Here is a 19,412-nt window from a genome sequence, read left to right as displayed (position 1 = left end):
GCGTGTCCCATAAGATCCAGAGGGGAAATAATGCAGTTTCCTGAGAATTGCAAAAAAAAAAAAAAAAACCTGAACAGACAAACCACCACATCACCGGGCAAACCCACCATATGTACCGAACAACCAGTGTCATTATATTCTATAGTTGAGGAATTACATAAATTGCCTATTGGGAAGGAAGCCTTAATCTCTTCTGCCCCTCCCTTGAAATCTATAAACAGCTGTGTGAGTCTCTGTGTATCTTCGAAAGGTTGAACACATTTGATCGGGGAACCAAGTTGATTTCCTAATCAGGTTCGATGTGAGCAGAGCCAGCTAGAGATGTGCGTGATTCTCCCAGTGTGCGTCTTTGATTCATGCGCTAATTATGTCGATCCTTTGGGGAATACAGCCACGAAGCTGGGTCCTCCTTGATTAATGCTGGCCGAGAGCCATGCAGCGCGCAGCGGAGAGCGGTTCAGCATCTCTAGTCCCAGCTGAGAATATGGTCCCATTATCTCCCAGCTGCGTAAGCAATCCATAAGGCCCTGTTCTGCGTGGATGATCAGTGTAGTGGAAGCAGGGACTTGCTGAGAGCTGAAATCTCTGTTTGATTTGCTGTAACATGTAAAGCGAAACTGGGACATTTTACTTTGCAGTCTGTGAGTACCAAGGTTTTTTTTTTTTTTTTTTCTCCCTCTTCCTCCCTATAGCTCCATGTGAATGTGACTTTGCAAGCTGCATTTGATTTTCTGTTCCATCGCTCTTTGTTGAATCAAGCTGGTGAGGCAGAGTGTAATCTGTTTAGAGCTTGCTGGTTCTCTTTTGTAATTGATTCATATGAGGAAATAAGAGACCTTTCAGAATGCTGTCATAGAAGTTAAAAATTATTGGCTTTGTTTGGAATTAGGAAGCATGGGTATATTTTCTGTGGTGCTCAGGATGCTTCAAGCATATATTTATCTTCTTCTGTGTCTCTGGCCATTGCGAGAAAAATGTAAGTAGAAGTCTTGTCTATATGTAAAGAGATCATCTTACTTGGGTGTCTGTGTAAAAGCAGCATGTGTCTGTATTTCCAAAATTTATGTAAGATAGTTTATTTTGTGGCTCTCTGCTGCCACTAAGAAATGCAGAAACAGGAAACTTTCCCTTGTTTTTCAGCTGCATGCTTTTTAGAAACTTTGCCAGAGATGGGAGTGACGAATAGGAATATTTGCAAATATGAGCTATGTATCTCCATTTTTCATTCTGTGGGAAGGTATTTAAAAATAAGTTTGTCTAGCCCATTTTTGCTTTTGAATACACTACTTTTTATGAAGAGACGTGAATTTTAAAAAGCAAAAAATACCAGTTCAGCTCCAGGTTCATTTATCCTTCATATGTCTCCAAATGCAGACTATCAGATTAGCACTTGTTATCCATGCAAGATTGAATTGATCATAAAAATGATATTAGCAATTAATATTGTTAATAATGTATGCACGATGTCTTTCAGATGATCAATGGCTTAGTGAAATTAAAGATTGTTATCACTATGGAAAAGGATATATGGATTTATTGTCTGGATTTCCCCTAACCTAAATATAAACCACATTCTTTCTCCTGGGTTAAAGGTGGAACAATCGAGCTGCTGTAAGAATAGAATTTGAATATAAGAGGCTTTAACCACTTGAACCAATTGCCAGAGCTGAGGTGGACCAAAGTGAACTTCAAATCATTCCTACCTGCAAAGGGGAATCGAAATGCCCTCATTGAGCTTGAGTCCATGCAGCCAGAGGTTCCCGCAGTTTCCGGAGTGCAAACACACTTTTTCTGAATAGGCAGTAAGTCTCAAAGTAGAGAGAAACCACAGGCTGTGAAGTATGAAAGTGTCTCACTGGTGAGGACAGAGGATGTTCTCATTAGATTTGGTTGAGGGGAATGATGCGAGGGGAGAGAAGACTTTTCAAAACAGCTGGTTGTGTACATGAGCGCAGGCATTTTCAGAGCCTGAGGTTTGGAGAGGAAAAGGTAACAAACCAGTAATGAACACTCACCATCTGGCAAGATGAAGCAGGAGGAGAAAAGCCGTAGTGCCTCTGGGTAGCCAGCAGTCCCAGGGTTGTGCTCAAGGAGAAGTCTGTTCTCTGAGAAAAAGTAAGTGTGTTTAAGGGTCTGAAATACAGAAATCTGAAATAATGGCAGGTGAATTTGATGGTTATATTTCTGCTAAACAAAAAATCAGCCTAATGCCTTCTTCCCAAACTGGACTGATGACTCCTGCAAGTGATAGTTACTGAGGAAGCCTCAGCTATATTTTTAATAATAGTTTATGTTACTCTAACTGGTGCAAGTACATGATCTCTTGAAGGTATGTACTTCTTTAAAATGATGACAGGCACAGAAATAGAGGTAGTTAAGGTCCAATGATTTTTGTACAGTTGTTTGTTTACCCTAAATAAATTAGTACATGTTTTCCTTTGAATTTTGGTTTTGTGTGTGTGACTCTTGAATTCTTATATGTACATGTGTATGTGTGTGTGTGAGCATGTGGTGTGTGTGTGTATATATATATATATACATATTAATATATATGTATGTACATATGTATGGAACTTTTACCCTTTATAGGGAAGTACTTTTCTGAAGTAGTGAAGTTTGACTTCTATTTTTCTATTCAAACATTTAGAAATTTCAACTCCTGTGATGTTAATTTTTTTTTGGAGGCTGGTCACCTCAAAGAGCCAAGAGACATTTGCTAGATTTACAGTGTGCTCCTAATACTTTAGAAATATTTTTTACTATTTACTAAAAATTGGGACACCCCCAAGTTGTGCTTAATCTGTAGAAAAGGTGATTGTATGCTTCAGGGGTTAGTTTAGGGTCTGGTCATTTGACAGATGGGAAGACCAGATGGGTGTTACATATACCTTGTAAGAGGAAATTTTAAAGTCATGGTGATTTGATTGGCCTTCAGTATAAATTTTAAGTGGTATAAAAGATAAACATCTTGCATTTTGTATGTAAAAAATAGCATCTGTCTCTATGTATTGCAAGCATGCATCCTGATCCACCCAATAAGCCCTGTAGACGGTTTCTGTGCTGCTCGCAGTTCAGTGCTCCCTCAGCCTCCAGAAGCTGCTGGGGTTGAACAAAGTAAAGAGTTCTGGGGAAAGGGGCACAGCATCAGGGAGAGAAGCCCCCTGGCATCTGTGCTTGGGGCCTTTGGCTCACTGTCACGTCTGTCCCACAGCTGCTGGACTAAGCACGCAGCATCCTCAGGAGCGTTTGTCAGTAGGTCCTCTTCACACACAAACTGCAGCCCAGCCCTGCTTGACAGATTGTGCCGAGAAATGTGAATTGGGGCAGGAAGTTCTATAAACTTTTCCCCTAGACGTCCAAAAGTGAATATGGTTGAATGGAAAAACTATGAATTTAAAAACCTAAAAATTTGGAGTTTAGGATTTGGGGTTTTGGATTTTAAATGTTAACCCTCAACTCTGCATTATCAGAGTGTCCGCTCTTTAGGGTATCACCTGGGCCAGTGGAAGCTTATGTAAACCCTTTTTAAGTTGCTGTGCGAACTCTAACACGCTGCTTCACCTCTCTGTGACTCAGTATTCCCTGTAAAGTGGTCTGATTTTTTTAGATACTTTCTAGATGAGAAAAATCTGTGATCTCATGACATCTCATCCTAGCCTCTTACTGACTCCTGATAGCTGTTCAGATTGCCTCAGGACTGGGCAAAATGCAATATAACTGTCATCCAAAACAAACTGGATTCTTTTTTTTTCTTCCTTTTCTCCCCTTGCGCTTCCTTTCTGCTTTTGCTCTTCCCTCCCCTCCCCTCGTTATTTCTTCCCTTCCTTCCTTCCTTCTTTTTACTCTCTCTCTTTCTGCCCTATCCCTAGTTCCCTTTTACCCTGCTTCCCTTTTTCCCTGCCTCACTCCATTTTTTCATTAGTGAGTTATTCTAAAGTCAAATAGAAACAGAGTTAGGATTGTCTGTTTTTTTGTATAACCCGTTTGTCACCTTTTCTTATGAGAGGTCTTTTAGATATAAATGATACACTGATACAGTTCTCTGTTGTATATTGTGTTTATTTAGTCCTAGGCATATGTGTGGAAAAAGCACAGTGAAAGTTATGGATATTCATATATGTGTGTGTAGAGTGTCCTTATTAATTTTTAAAGTGAGAGAATAGTTTATCTTATTTTCTAAATTGAAGGTAACTAAATAGATTCATCCTGATGTATTCAGCTGACAACATTTAATTTAAAAATAAAAACAAAATGTCACAACAGAGAATCAGCTTCAGGTTTGGAGGATATTAAAGAACTTGACTTTCAAGAAGGAGAAGAAGTTCACCCAAGGATTTTCTTTTTCCGTAGGAAATGATAGTCTTTTTAAACAGTGCAGGAAATGAAAACCAGAAATGATTTTATTAAGAAATATATAGTTGACAGCATCATCATGCAAGCTACTTTGTGACACCCAAGAGAGTTAAAAGAAAAAAAAAACAGCATGGAAAACATTTTATTCATTCTATGTTTTTTGTAATCTCAGACTGTTCATTACTAGATAAGACTCTAAGTTAAAGCTGACAAATGATGAATTTATTGAACCCACTACTAATGACTCTGGGACTTCTCGATGTACTCAAACCAAATTGTGAGTGAATTGTGTTTTAAGTATCTTCACTACATGTCCTGGTAGAAACAAAATTAATTTCAGAATTGATATTTATAATACAGGAATGGTAGTGTTTTTTGTTTCTGTCACTGTTAAGTGAAATAAGAATGTACATTGACTTATTAGCTGGAATGGCACAAAATAGTTGCAGGCTAATATTCTACTTAACAGTTGACAGCATTTATATATATTTTTAACATCCAGTGTGTACACTCTGAGATGGATGGTAAGTGTCCATTTGATGACATTAATAGCCTAGATGGGCTTTACTGCTTATGCCTGAGCAGGGTAGTGTTATGACAGCTTTTAAATGCAAGTTGGAATGTTAACTTTTAGGAAATCTATCTATGTGGCTTATTTTGAATATTAATATTATTCCTTATTGAACTTGTAGACTATATTTGATGTGATCCATGCAGAATAGAAAATTAATTTTCTAAATCTCATAAAATTGGGTAGATATCCTGACTTTTTAGGCAGCAGGCCCCATAGTCATTAGAGTCAGTAATGTGGAATAATTCCTCAGTTTTATAGTTGCATCCTTCCATGACCAAAATGATTTTGTACTTCAGTACTATGTCTATGCAGAAACTATTATGGTGACAAATATGTCTGATAATTTGTGGCTCTCAAACTCCTGATTATAAAGTTACCAGGCAGCTTTGGGGGCACCACTTTGGATTTTAAACCAGTGGATCTGAAGACTTGAGATGTTCAATTCAGTATCACTTAGTAATAGCTCTAGTAGTTTATCAGACTGTTTTACGTAGTGTAGTTAAAAAGGTAAAGCTGTAAATCAGTCACAGACGAGGCGGAATGCTTTGTACATGGTTTCTCATATTCCTCTGTATTCCAGTATAGAAATGAGAGTCCTTCTGCATATTAGCATGAACTTTCTCAGTTGTTTCAAGGAAGGACCAGGATGATTTAATACTGAAAGGAGCTTATGAGAAGGAGCTGCACGGGAATAAAGTATTTCTATGGTTAGATATAAAATGCAGAGCTATAGATTCTGAGGTTATGACAGATTTTAGAGAAGAGGACTGTGCCAGGCATTTGGCAAAAGGGACTCAAGGAGGCAGATTTAAGGTTCACCAGAAGGAAACCCTATATCAAAGGATAGAAATTTGAGTGCCCTGAAAAAAAAAATGTAAACAAGTAAGTAGAGGAACAAAGGTATTGTGGTTGAAAGTGGTGCAGCTTCATGCTACAAAAGGGAAACTATGAGTGAATGAAAAATACCGAGTGTCCAGGCACTGAGACTAAATCTAATAATTGTCATAGGTATTGCTTAGGGACTGTGAAAACAATGAAGAAATTTAAATTAAGGAGGAGATACAGATAAAAAAGAATACCTTTGGCTCTTCACTGCTCAAACAAATTATAAAAATGTAATTTTCTTAAATGAAGTGTGTATCTTCACATCAGTGGTGGATTGTCTTATTTAGTGAGGACTTCTGGAATAGGGTATATGTGTATCATGTTTCCTGTGGTAGGTTTTGGTAGACAAGTATTCATAAAAATTCTGTAACAGTCCATAAAGGCTACTAGTGGATTGTCTTCATACTTCTATTAATTTTTGAGTTTCTGATCCCCCAACACACATCCGCACACCATTTATCTGTATTACTCCAGAGAGTCCCAGGAGAGGCAACTAGAAGGGTCTCGGGATTTTGATTTTATTAAATCACTTCCATTGCTGAGAAGTAAATTTAAAGTTCCTATTGTGGGGTAAGATGCACAAAGACTGAAGGCAGGAGGAGAAGGGGACGACAGAGGATGAGATGGTCGGATGGCATCGCCGACTCCATGACATGAGTTTTGGTAAACTCCGGGAGTTGGTGATAGACAGGGAGGCCTGGCGTGCTGCAGTCCATGGGGTCATGAGGAGTTGGACATGACTGAGCGACTGAACTGCACTGATGCAAGGACTTCTAGAAATCATTTCGCTTCACATTTTCTCTATGAAGCATCATATCCAGAGCAGTATGGTTAGGTCTCTGGAATAGTCAGATGAATGCCCTTGTCTATAGGACAGGAGCCTCTAAATGAGTTACATCAGTAATTATACATGGTCACTTGCAAGAACTTTGCCTCCAGGCTGCTTAGAATTCAGTGCATTCGTGCACCTTTCAGACTGGTAGAGCTGCTTATACACAGTCATGATGCTCGACCCCAGGGTGGGGAACAAGCACCATCTCCCTGAAGAGAATAAATCATGTGTTCACACATGGTCTCTGACATCTTTATGATGTGTGTGTTAACTGTGAATCAGGTAATTTAAGGTGTATTACTCTTCTCCCCATCCAGCTGTCTGGCTGTGTGCTGAGGGCAAATAAAAAACAGCACATTTAGACTGACATAAACTTCCCTGGTGTTCCCCCTCAGCTTTACCTTCAGGAATCCACCAGGGTATTCAGTTGATTGCTGTTGTTAACCTCCCTTGTAGTAGTATATTTCTTATTGAAAGTACCTTTTTTGTGACATGCAAGTACATCTAAGAGATGTGAGAGCTTTAAAGATGACTTTTAACATTCTTACCTAAATTACTAGGAGAAAAACAGTTTCTCACAAAAGTGATGTGGGTGCATATGCCTGTGTGTATATATATATACATTGAAGCTAAAATATTTGCAAATCTTTTATGTTTAGCAATGCTCACGACTGAATGATACATTGTTTACAGTGGCATTTTATGAAATTGTTTTCATAACATGTGAATAATATTCAAGATATTCATGTAAAGTGGTGGACTAAAATATTTCCCTTGGAAAACATTCTTGAGTTTGTATTTGATGTTTTTTGATATCAACATTATATGAAAGGCAGAGTTATTAACCTGTTTGAAAGTCTGGATAAAGCTCTGGTAATTCCTTTAAAATACCTATTTTAGAAAATTTTTGCTCCACAAGGGAATTTTTCCTAGAGTGTGAAGCAAGTATCACTAATGGAATGTCTGATAACTTTAGGATACAGATAGACACCTCTGATGATTTGTTAAAGGACAGAAAAAAAAAAGTAGTAAGTAAAATACATTATTTTACAGATATAACTGCTTAGGACAAAACTACAGTGGTAAACAGCTTTTCTAAAAAATATTTTTGATTAACAGTTATAGCAGTATTTGTCATGGTGACATGCGGGTGACCATGTAATAGGTTATTTCCTGTGATTTCAAGGATGGCCACCCTAGTAAATGGACAAACAGTCACACGAAATAAGGGAATATTAAGTTTGGAAATGATCTATATATTGTCTTACCTGACTTTCCTCCACTAAAACTGGGGGCTTATTGAAAACGGTAAGTAGTGTGATTTGAATTGAGAATGGAATTTCAAAAACCTTGTGGTGCTCTATCTCTGGTGAGAGGGTCACTCTTGAATTGCTCTCTAGATTCTATGCTCATGCGCGATACTAGAATGCTACTGAGAGCCTGAAAACTCAACAAAAGGGTCTGTAGATACCAGCCTGAAAACGTAAATGAGTGAGGTATACCAGATGTCCCAAAATAGAGAATCCACAGAGTTGATTGTAGGCACAGTGTTGCCACCTGTCACAAATATTAAATCACTATTTCCTTGCTGTTTCAAAACTGGAGATGGATGTCAGATACATCATTTCAGTTCAGTGGCTCAGTCTTGTCCTACTCTTTGCAACTCCATGGACTGCAGCATGCCAGGCTTCACCACCATCGCCAACTCCCAGAGCTTTCTCAAACTCATGTCCATTGAGTCAGTGATGCCATCAAACTATCTCATCCTCTGTCATCCCCTTCTCCTGCTTTTAATCTTTCCCAGCATCAGAATCTTTTCCAATGAGTCAGTTCTTCACATCAGGTGGCCAAAATATTGGAGTTTCAGCTTCAGCATCAGTCCTTCCAATGAATATTCAGGGTTGATTTCCTTTAGGATGGACTGGTTGGATCTTGTTGCAGTCCAAGGGACTCTCAAGAGCCTTCTCCAACACCACAGTTCAAAAGCATCAATTCTTTGGCGTTCAGCTTTCTTTATAGTCCAGCTCTCACATCCATACATGACTGCTGGATAAACGAAAGCTTTGACTAGACGGACCTTTGTTGGCAAAGTAATGTCTCTGCTTTTTAATATGCTGTCTAGGTTGGTCATAACTTTCCTTTCAGGGAGCAAGCATCTTTTGCAGTCACCATCTGCAGTGATTTTAGAGCCCAAAAACATAAAGTCAGCCACAGTTTCCATTGTTTCCCCACCTATTTGCGATGAAGTGATGCGACCAGATGCTATGATCTTAGTTTTCTGAACGTTCAGTTTTAAGCCAACTTTTCACTCTCCTCTTGTACTTTCATCAAGAGGCCCCTTAGTTCTTCTTCGCTTTCTGCAAAAAGGGGGTGGTGTCATCTGCATATCTGAGGTTATTGATATTTCTCCTGGCAATATTGATTCCATCCTGTGCATTTCTCATGATGTACTCTTCATATACGTTAAATAAGCAGGGTGACAATACACAGCCTTGACTTACTCCTTTCCCGATTTGGATCTAGTCTGTTGTTCCATGTCCAGTTCTAACTGTTGTTTCTTGACATGCATACAGATTTCTCAAGAGACAGATCAGGTCATCTGATACTCCCATATCTTGAAGAACTTTTCACAGTTTGTTGTGATCCACACAGTCAAAGGCTTTGGCATAGTCAATAAAGCAGAAGTATATATTTTTCTGGAGCTCTCTCACTTTTTTGATGACCCAGCGGATGTTGGCAATTTGATCTCTGGTTCCTCTGCCTTTTCTAAAACCAACTTGAACATCTGGAATTTCATGGTTCATGTACTGTTGAAGCCTGGCTTGGAGAGTTTTGAGCATTACTTTGCTAGCGTGTGAGATGGGTGCAATCGTGCCGTAGTTTGAGCATTCTTTGCCATTGCCTTTCTTTGGCATTGTCTTGAAAATTGACCTTTTCCAGTCCTGTGGCCACTGCTGAGCTTTCCAAATTTGCTGGTATATTGAGTGCAGCACTTTCACAGCATCATCTGTGAGGATTTGAAACAGCTCCACTGGAATTCCATCACTTCCACTAGCTTTGTTCATAGTGATGCTTCCTAAGGCCCACTTGACTTCACATTCCAGGACGTCTGGCTCTAGGTGAGTGATCACACCATCATGGTTATCTGGGTCATGAAGGTCTTTTTTGTATAGTTCTTCTGTATATTCTTGCCACCTCTTAATATCTTCTGCTTCTGTTAGTCCATACCATTTCTGTCCTTTATCGAGCCCATCTTTGCATGAAATGTTCCCTTGGTATCTCTAATTTCCTTGAAGGTATCTCTAGTCTTTCCCATTCTGTTCTTTTCCTCTATTTCTTTGTATTGATCACTGTGGAAGGCTTTCTTATCTCTCCTTGTTATTCTTTGGAATTCTGCATTCAAATTGATATATCTTTCCTTTTCCTCATTGCTGTTAGTTTCTCTTCTTTTCTCAGCTATTTGTGAGACCTCCTCAGACAACCATTTTGCCTTTTTGCATTTCTTTTTCTTGAGGATGATCTTAATCATTGCCTCCTGTACAATGTCATGAACCTCCATCCAATCTTCTTCAGGCATTCTGTCTATCAGATCTAATCTCTTGAATCTATTTGTCACTTCCACTGTATAATCATAAGGGATCTGATTAGGTCATACCTGAATGGTCTAGTGGTTTTCTCTACTTTCTTCAGTTTAAGTCTGAATTTGGCAATAAGGAGTTCATGATCTGAGAACCCCATGAACAGTATGAAAAAGTCAAATCCATGCTCATACAGTGTACATCCTCTGCTGTTGTTCCTACTTATTTGCTCAGTCATGTCCAACTCTTTGTGACCTCATGGACGATAGAGCCCACCAGGGTCCTCTGTCTGTGGGATTTCCCGGCAAGAATACTGCAGTGTGGTTGACATTCCCTTCTCAATGGGATCTTCCTGACCCAGGGACTGAACCCTTTACATCCTCAAGTATGTTTTTTGAAGGACCTCTCACAGCTAGGAGAGTAAACATGGGTTTTCCACGATGAGTTGGCATATTTGTACCTAAAGATGAAACGTGCACAAACAATCTACACTGGTAGACAGAAACTTAACGGGCGACTAGAACAAAGGACATTTAGATTCTTACAAAGCTTGTTGAGATACTAGTATGTCTCCAAATTGTTGTTTTTTAGGGGTTATATTTAAGAACTCTTTGTTTTACAGATGCAACTTTGCTGTTATTAGTCACACAGAATTCAATAAATAAATATGTCAGCTAGGGCTTCCCAGGTGGCTCAGATGACAAAGAATCTACCTGCAGTTCAGAAGTCCCGGGTTCAATCCCAGGGTCGGGAAGATCCCCTGGAGAGGGGTATGGCATCCCACTCCAGTATTCTTGCTTCAAGAATCCCATGGTCAGAGGAGCCTGGTGGGCTATGGTACATGGGGTCACAAAGAGTTGGATTTAATTGAGTAACTGACACACACACATAGCTGTTCTTTTTATGGACTAAAATTATACTTACTGGTTTTACAAACATGTAACTTTTGCATTTAAACTTGGCAGTAAATTTGCTAAGTATGATTTATACAACTATTGAAAGGAATACGTTGATTATTTCCTTGTTTAAAAATTTGACTTTCCTGAGACAGTCACAGAGGAGGTATCTAGTCAGGCAGGTAGAGAACACCTGCAGATGCTTCTTTCACATCTGTGTTACGTGAGATTAGACATGTCATATCACATCAGAAAAGATGGCCTAATTTCCAGTTGTTTTTAACCTCAAGGACAGAGCCTATATGCTGTTTAGTCTTACAGCAGACGTTTTACAAGTTGTATCTGATAAAGGAACACGGTGCTTTGATGTTTCAGCATTCACATTTTTCTTCCATGCCGTGCAGCTGACAGAATCAGCAGGTGGGCTCATCTTCAGGATTGCCAGCCTGTGTTCATTTATTCATTTTAAAATTATTTATTAAACATCTACTATTTACCTCATGCTGTTGTAGGGTGTAGGGATATGATGATGAATAAAACATGCAGAAAATCTCTGCTCTTACCAAATAATGCCCATTTTTATTGGGCAATATCTGTGAAGACGGGGGAATCATAGGTTCCATAGGCTATGGCTGGAGACCTTGGTTGCTTTTCTAGAATCTTCACTGCCTCCTTTTGCTCTGTTGGCTCATTTCTCCAGCTAAGAATACTTCTGCGGTATTTAAATTGTTCCTATACATGCCATACGAAATAAAGGAACAGTAATTTCCCAGATGTTTTTGTGAACTCAAAATTATGTTGGCCTAGAATAGCTGAATCATTGAAGCGGACTTCTTGTTTGAGAGTAGCTTCTTGTAATTAGGCCACCTAATTACCAAAGGCAGGCCTCCACCTCTTTTCACTTCTGTGAATAGAGCTAGACTTCTGTCAGCCCAACAAGTCACTCATTTCTTAGGTGTTTTCCTTTCCACCTGCCTTGAACAATTGAGTTGATCATATCGACTAGTTTTGAAACCTATTTTAATCGTATTTATACCCTTGGTACAGCCATCCCTCCCTGACATATGGTCTTAAGCAGAGTTGAATCGATATGTAGGAAAACATTTTGAGCTTTTAGGATCAAGATGTTTTTATAACTGCGAAGTGTTGTTAGTATTAAAGATAACAATTTGGAAGTAAATATTATACCAGCTAAGTGAACAGGGGCTTTTAGTGGACTATTTCATTTCAGTGTGTAAAATGAAAATAAGTACTAGAATGTATAGTGCCTGACTGCCTTATCAATTCTTTCCCCAAAGCTACTGACTTTTCTCCCCCTTATAACTTCCCTTTGGTGATCTGAGAGCTTCCCTAAGTTTTGAAGTAGCCAGTTAGAGGGGATTACTGAGTAGGTCACAGCTTTGTCTTTAATTCTGAGGACTGAGTACTCTGAGGTGATTAATTGTATCGGCATCCAATGTCGTTTTTTTTTTTTTCAGAGGCACAGCAGTACTGGTGCTTCAGTCACCTAGAAAGTTGGCTTTCAGCTTTGATAGAGTGGTCCTGACCGGTGTGATCCTAGGAAGTGATAAGAAGGGTGCCTGATAGTGTTTGGAGCCTACAGGCTCAATGGTCTTCCAACTCTGCTTCCTTAATTAAACACAGAGCACTCAGGGGTGTATTTCACCATTACCAGGCAGGTAAATCCTCTGCTGCCATAATAGAATTGGGTATGCATGTGGCCTGCGTAAGCAGTTATTGTAAACATGAAATCCATCACTGGCCAGTTCAAATTACATTACCTGCCCTTCCTTTTCATCATCTAGAAATACCACCTTCTAAGGCAAAGATATTTGCATATGGATCAGCCTCAATTTGCCTCAGCATCAAACTGATGTCATAAAGTTCTGTACTCAGTTTTAACAAGGTTGTTTCATTTTCACAGAGACTAACAAATGATTTAGTCTTAATTATCAGTTCCTTTGAATACCTCTAAACCTTCCATCAATATTGAGACTTTAGCATGGTGATCACATGACAAATCTGATGTTCTGAATTAACTTAACAATATGATATGTATTGTATTACATTGTATTTCTTTTCTCACATCAATATTACTTAATAGCTGGTACTAACAAGAGACAAATTATTTCAGTGGCCTGAGAGTCCAAACATTGGATAGTGACTCTAGTGGAAAAGTGGTATGGACAATGCTTATCAAACATTAATGTGTGAAAATGCAGATTCTGATTTAGCAGGACTGGAGTGAGACTTGAAATTCTGAATTTATAGACTGTTCCTGGCTAATGTCTTTGTTCTTGTGGGAGGGAGGTCTGCATTGCATTTGAGTAATAACAATGAAGGCCAGTTTGAACTCCTCCTGCTGTCCACACTGAATTTTATATATAAGGTGTTCTTTCTTGGGCATATTTTTCTCACTGTATTATTACTTGAAATCAGAAAAGAAAGTGTGTTAGATCAACAAGTCTATCAGCCTGTTGAGTTAACAGCTTTTGCCTCGTTCTATGTTACGCTGCTTTACACCCTATATCTTTTCCTTCTATTTAGATTGATCTGGTACATCTTTCCCTGACACCCGAGTCTTGTGGTTCGTTATTTAAACACATGTGAAGTGAAATATTTTGAACGTTTCAGCTAGGATAGATGCTCTCTCCAGAATCATAGGAGTTGAGATATATACTGGAGACAGTACAGATAGGGTCCGTATGAAATATTCTGAAATATTATAAATGGTACTATTGTTTGTTTCTCTTTAATCCTACAATTTAAGAAAGTAGAATGTGGGCTTTTCCAAATAGGCATTCTCTAGATTCTTATACAGTGTTTATTTCCCCTTGGAAACATTGTATATTATGTGGCTGCTAGTGGTGACAACTGTTGGGAAAGTGAGAGGCCTTTCTTTTTAAAACTGTTCTCCATTTGTGACGTGGTGACAGCTGTCATGGGAATGGGGAAAGATAGAGCAATTTCTCAGAGTCCGTCAAATGAAGGGATGTTCATTGCTGCAACATAATGAAAGTTGCTTCCCTGTGACATGTGTCAGAGTCTTTGTGATGCAAGTGTGGAAGGATCTTTTCTGAAAGATTTATGCCTCAGGACTGGATTTGAGCTGAAGGGACATGACCTTGGCTTTGAACTTACAAAAGGTTACCCCTGTAATAAAATCTAGAGTCGTATGAAGAGGCTTTCAGATCAGGAAGGCAACAGAGTAAACAACAGCATGAGATTGTTTCCAAGAGGTACAAATGTCATGGCCAGTGTCGGTCTTCTAAGCCTTGTTTTACCGAGAATTTTCACGTAGTAGGTGGATATTTAGGTAGTCATCTGAGTGCATAGATATCAATATGAATAACTGCCTTTTTCAATTTTCATCAACACTATTATTATTTTATAAATTTAAAAACCCACTGTGAATGTATGGCTTTGTTGAAAAGATTGCAAAACTTAAGATAAATTCTCAGCCAGATATTTATTAAAGAGCTTTATTAAGTTATTAGATCATGATCCATATAATTAACACATCTTAGAAATATAATTCAGTGTTTCCTATATATTCAAAGAGTTGTTCAGTGATCACCAGAATCTGTGTTGGAATACAACTGGCCCATGACCAATGTGAGGGTTGGGCCGCTAACCATCCTGCAGGTCAAAATTTGCCTATAACTTGTAGTTCGTTCTTTGGATCCAAGAATGCATATCCATGGGTTCAACCAGCAACATATGGTACAGTGTTGTAGTATTACTGTTGAAAAAACTCCAAGTATAAGTGAACCCACAGAGTTCAAACCCAGCTTGCTTAAGGGTCAACTGTATATTCCTCATTCCATAAAGAAACCCCATACCTATTAGCAGTCATGCCTCATTTCTCCAGAACCCTCTCCAAGCCCTTGGAAAATACTTTATCTACTTTCTGTCTTTATGGATTTGCTTATCCTAGATATTTCATATGTAAAGAATTACACAGTATGTAAATTTTTGATCACCAGCTTCTTCTACTTCTTTCACTTTGCATCATGATTTAAAGATTTATCCATATTTTACCAAATGTCAGCACTTCATTCTTTTTATTATCTAATAATATTCCCTGTATGGATATACCATGTCTTATTTATCCATCAAAGTGTCATTTTGGGGTTCAAACAGAAGATTTTTAACTAATGTGTTTAAGCTTCATCAAATCTGAAATATAGTGAATTTTTTAAGGTAATATGTTAAAAGCTACATAGTAAAAATCTTTCTTAATGAATCATTTTACTCATTAAAGTACATCTTCATTTTTTTACTCCCAGAAAATAAGTATCTCCTAAACCTTCAGTCTTTCTCCACACTGAATAATGGTGCACCATACAATGATGAAGGATTTGAATATAGGACAAGAAGTTAAATTGTCTATAAAAAGCGAAAGAAAGAGTGTGTCCTTTCCACTTATTAAGAGCAAAACACATACAATTTGGGTATGAGATATTTACAAACAAGTTTATAGTTAGTATATCAGGGGACAAAAATCTTACTGAATCCCAGATAAGCCTTTTGGAGACTTAAAGATATTTGCATAGCAATGAAGAAAACTGTGGGTGGGTTTTGTCAACCAGTCTGTAAAATCCCAAAGCTGTAGATGCAAATGGGATGTCAAGCTTGTACTTTCTCATCCCAAGAAGCTCCAGTCAAGACTGTAAAGCATGCCTATGTGAAATAGATCTCTACTGTCTGTCACTGAATATGACGAGCAGTATCAGAACACCTTTTTGAAAGGAGGCTGAGTGAATGCACTGGGGAGAGTGATGTTATTCATTCAGTGTGCACCTTGGAAGACTGGATTGCATTTGATTACTACTCCTGTGTATTTGATGTTTTGCAAGTATTCTACTGGGACTGCTTTTGCTTTTTCCAATTGAAAATAGGTTAGAGGAAGGATATAAACATGTTAGCATTCTGAAAGGAAAAAAAGAAGGATAAGATACTTCTACTGCCACAAAAAATATCTTTCTTGACCTGAATCATGAAAGATGGCACCAAAAAAAAAAAAAAAAAAAACTAAACACTGACTAAATAGTATTTAGTAACTTAAACATTGTCAGTAAGTGTTTAATCAAAGACATTTTGAAATTTATGTATGTCTGTAAAAGACATGGATGTGTGTCTTCATTCAATGTGGTCCAAAATCAAATGTGAGTATTTTACTTAAAATACAAGTTATCTGACATATCTTTATTGTACATTATTTATTTAATGTTTAACACCAGGCACAAGTATACATTGATTTGTATTTTGCCACTCTTGTCAATGATGTTTTATTTGCTTTTCATTCTGAGGAGGCCAGGGTTTTCCATTTAGTAAGTATCATTACTAAGATGGACAGGGAGGCCTAGCGTGCTGCAGTCTTTGGGGCTGCAAAGAGTCAGACATGACTGAGCAATTGAACTGAACTGAACTGAACTGAATCTTGGAACAGTATCAGCTTAAAGTATCTACTTTTTATAAAGATTGAAAAATATGTATTTATGGTGAGTATTATACTGAGTAAAGGAAATGATTTAGTGATATCATCAAGTTCTATTTTTAGCAGTGATAGAATATATATAAATATCATGTGGAAATACAAATTAACATTATATCCCACCCAACACCAGATATTATTGTTTTGCTACTCCAAGTAGTGGTCTTAAAACAGGTTTCTTATAATGTAACTTGCAGGTAAATTAAGTACATCAGTTAAGAATCAGAGCCAGCACAAGACAAAACTATGCAGTATACATTGTTTATTTTAGTGAATTTTTCATTTGTACTCTCACCCACGCCTTTGACAATGTGGTTCTCTCTATTACTCAGCGCTCACACCCTTTTCCCCTCCCAACACTCTCCTTTCTCTCCAACTTCTTCGTTCTCTATCAAAACACACTCTTAGACAGACTGAGAATACTCTGTTCCAGTAGTTCTTATCATTCTTAGAGTTTGGAGGAGTAAAAGAAGCTGGTATTTCTATAATATGTCAAATAGTTTCTCCTGGGTCTTTTGGCAAGTTTAAAGGACAAATCCTTTATATGGCTAAAATTTTCATACTTGGAAACATTATATCAAAGTCAGAGCCATTCCTAGTATCTTTATTCCTTTAAATTCAAAGCTGTCCCAAGTAGAAATTGACTATGAGAGGAAATACAATTTTATAAAAGCAACTTATTTTAAAACTTCATGTCCTATTCATAGGTAACTGGGAGAAAAGAAATTCAAGCATAAGTGTGTTTCTTTCTTTAATAAATTTGATTTTCCAAAACCCAAGTGGAAGTCAGCATAATTTTTTATTATAAAACAAGATGCGTTCACTTTACTAATAGAATAACAACAATGTTCATATTCTTTCTGTATTATACTTATCAATTATACCTTTCTATTTTGACAGAGATAATTCATATACTCCTGAAGTTTTTCTTCATAACTATTTACATAAACATGCATGTACCCATAAGCAGGGAGGAGGACAATAGATAGAAAAGGTGACCATATTGCTCTGATAAAAAGATGAGAGTTAGGATGTTAGAAGGGTGCTGAAGATACTAACAGGGCAGAATCTCTAAAGTCAGTACAGTACCAAAGATCAATTGGTATAATTAATAATCAGTTTGTATAATCACTGTAACAAACCTTTTTCCACTGTTGACTTCCCTTGTGACTCAGGTCATGTGACATTAACTCTTCTGGACCTTGGTTTATTTCTCAGAAAACAGAGAAGTCTGAAAGACTTAAGAGCTGTGACATTCCTTTGGAATGAGGTTGCTTGCAGCTGCAGCATGGGTATACTAGGGTATGGTGCTTTTTCTAAGAAACTGTTGAACAGAGATCTTGGCATTGCTGATGTGAACTCTGGATTTCTTGTGGTCATTATAAGTCCCCTGGCACTGTTGTATAGCTGAGGGCCTTGACCTGAGATCCTCAGCCTCATTTCAACATTTTTTTCTAAATAGTCTCTGAAGTTTTAATTGGTTACAGTGGCCTCCTTTTTGCTCCTTGTCCTGTTACCTTAGAAATGTTTGTAAAGAGCTGCAGTTTGACTCTTTGGATCTGATACTAAGTAAGGAAAAATTTTGGTTGTTTTTTTTTTTTTTGGTCTCCTTTTATAGAAACATTTAAAGTTAATGGGAGTTGGATTAGATCGTCATGTAGACAAGTATATAAATAAAGTTTCAGGTATCTGAAATGAAAATCAGTGTTGAGGACATAGGGGTTCATACTTGACCTTATTCTAGCTTTGCAAGTAATGTGAACTCCCTTTGCCCTATCTGTAAAATACCTTGTCTATATAAATAAAAAAGATTTGGGTTTTTCTTCTATCCTCTATGGCTCTTTCTGATACTTTTTTTTCTCCAAACAGGAATAACTGTCAAATTTACAAACATAGATTTTATTGATGTATCTTCCTAAGAACTGGTTGCCGAAAAGATGCTTTTACTTCTTGAAATTTGACACAAAAGAAGAGCTTTGTTAGAATTCCTGATGGCGTATCTTCCCTTACAGTTGTACACTGTGTCTTCCCCTTTGTATTCTGCCCCCAGTTCCTTCTACAGCTCCTTCTGATGCAAGAAACCTTGTTTTCCCTCTTCTTTGAAATGTTTCTCTTCCTGGTGTTTCCCCAGCTCCAAGTTTTCAGTTTTAACTTCTATTTGAATACAGACTTTTTTGTGCTCTTTCTAATCAGTATATGCACTTTCAAGCTTTTGTTTTCTGTTTTCACTTATCATCTGTCAGGGCCACCTGCAAAAACCAGCTTGCCATCCACATTGCGCTACATTGGTGGCTGCTTGCTCTGTCTGTGAGTTGCTCAGTCGTGTTCTGCTCTTTGCAACCCCGTGCACTGTGGCCCACCAGCTCCTCTGTCCATGGATTTTCCAGGCAGAATACTGGAATACTTGCTGTTTCCTCCTCCAAGAGATCTTTCCAACCCAGGGATCGAACTCACGTCTCTTCCTCTTCATTACCACTGTACGTCCTGGCAAGCCCCCACTTGCTCCATCAACCTATAAAACAAACTTAATGTACATTAGAGATCAAATCACTCCCACTAAAACAAACATATGGACAGCACTGATATTAATATAGCAAGGCTATGACGTGAGTATAATTCAGCCTCAGGAACCAAAACTGATTTGTGTGAAACTGTCATACCTTACTAACTTATTTCAAACATAATTTTCCCAAAACACTTCTATGAGGACAGTAGTCTGGTGGATTATTGAAAATTCTAAGTGGTAGTGAAGTGACTGTGATACTTGGGTAAATATTGTCACCTCTCTGGTAGAGTT

General features: G+C 38.0%; 1 protein-coding gene across 3 annotated transcripts in view; it reads left to right on the top strand.

Annotated features, from left to right (window-relative positions):
- Positions 395 to 19,412, top strand: part of CNTN4 (contactin 4) — a 616,632-nt gene continuing 597,614 nt past the window's right edge. For 2 of the 3 annotated variants that reach the window (XM_018038421.1, XM_018038419.1), the window contains exon 1: positions 1,791 to 2,115. The gene's annotated coding sequence lies outside the window, so the exon portion shown is untranslated. Of the gene's footprint in view, positions 642 to 1,790; positions 2,116 to 19,412 lie in introns of those variants that run through there. The other variant, XM_018038420.1, reaches the window with a different exon arrangement.

The sequence above is a fragment of the Capra hircus genome, chromosome 22 (assembly GCF_001704415.2).
Source record: "Capra hircus breed San Clemente chromosome 22, ASM170441v1, whole genome shotgun sequence".
Lineage (NCBI taxonomy): Eukaryota > Metazoa > Chordata > Mammalia > Artiodactyla > Bovidae > Capra > Capra hircus.
This window is presented reverse-complemented; position numbering and strand designations above follow the sequence as displayed.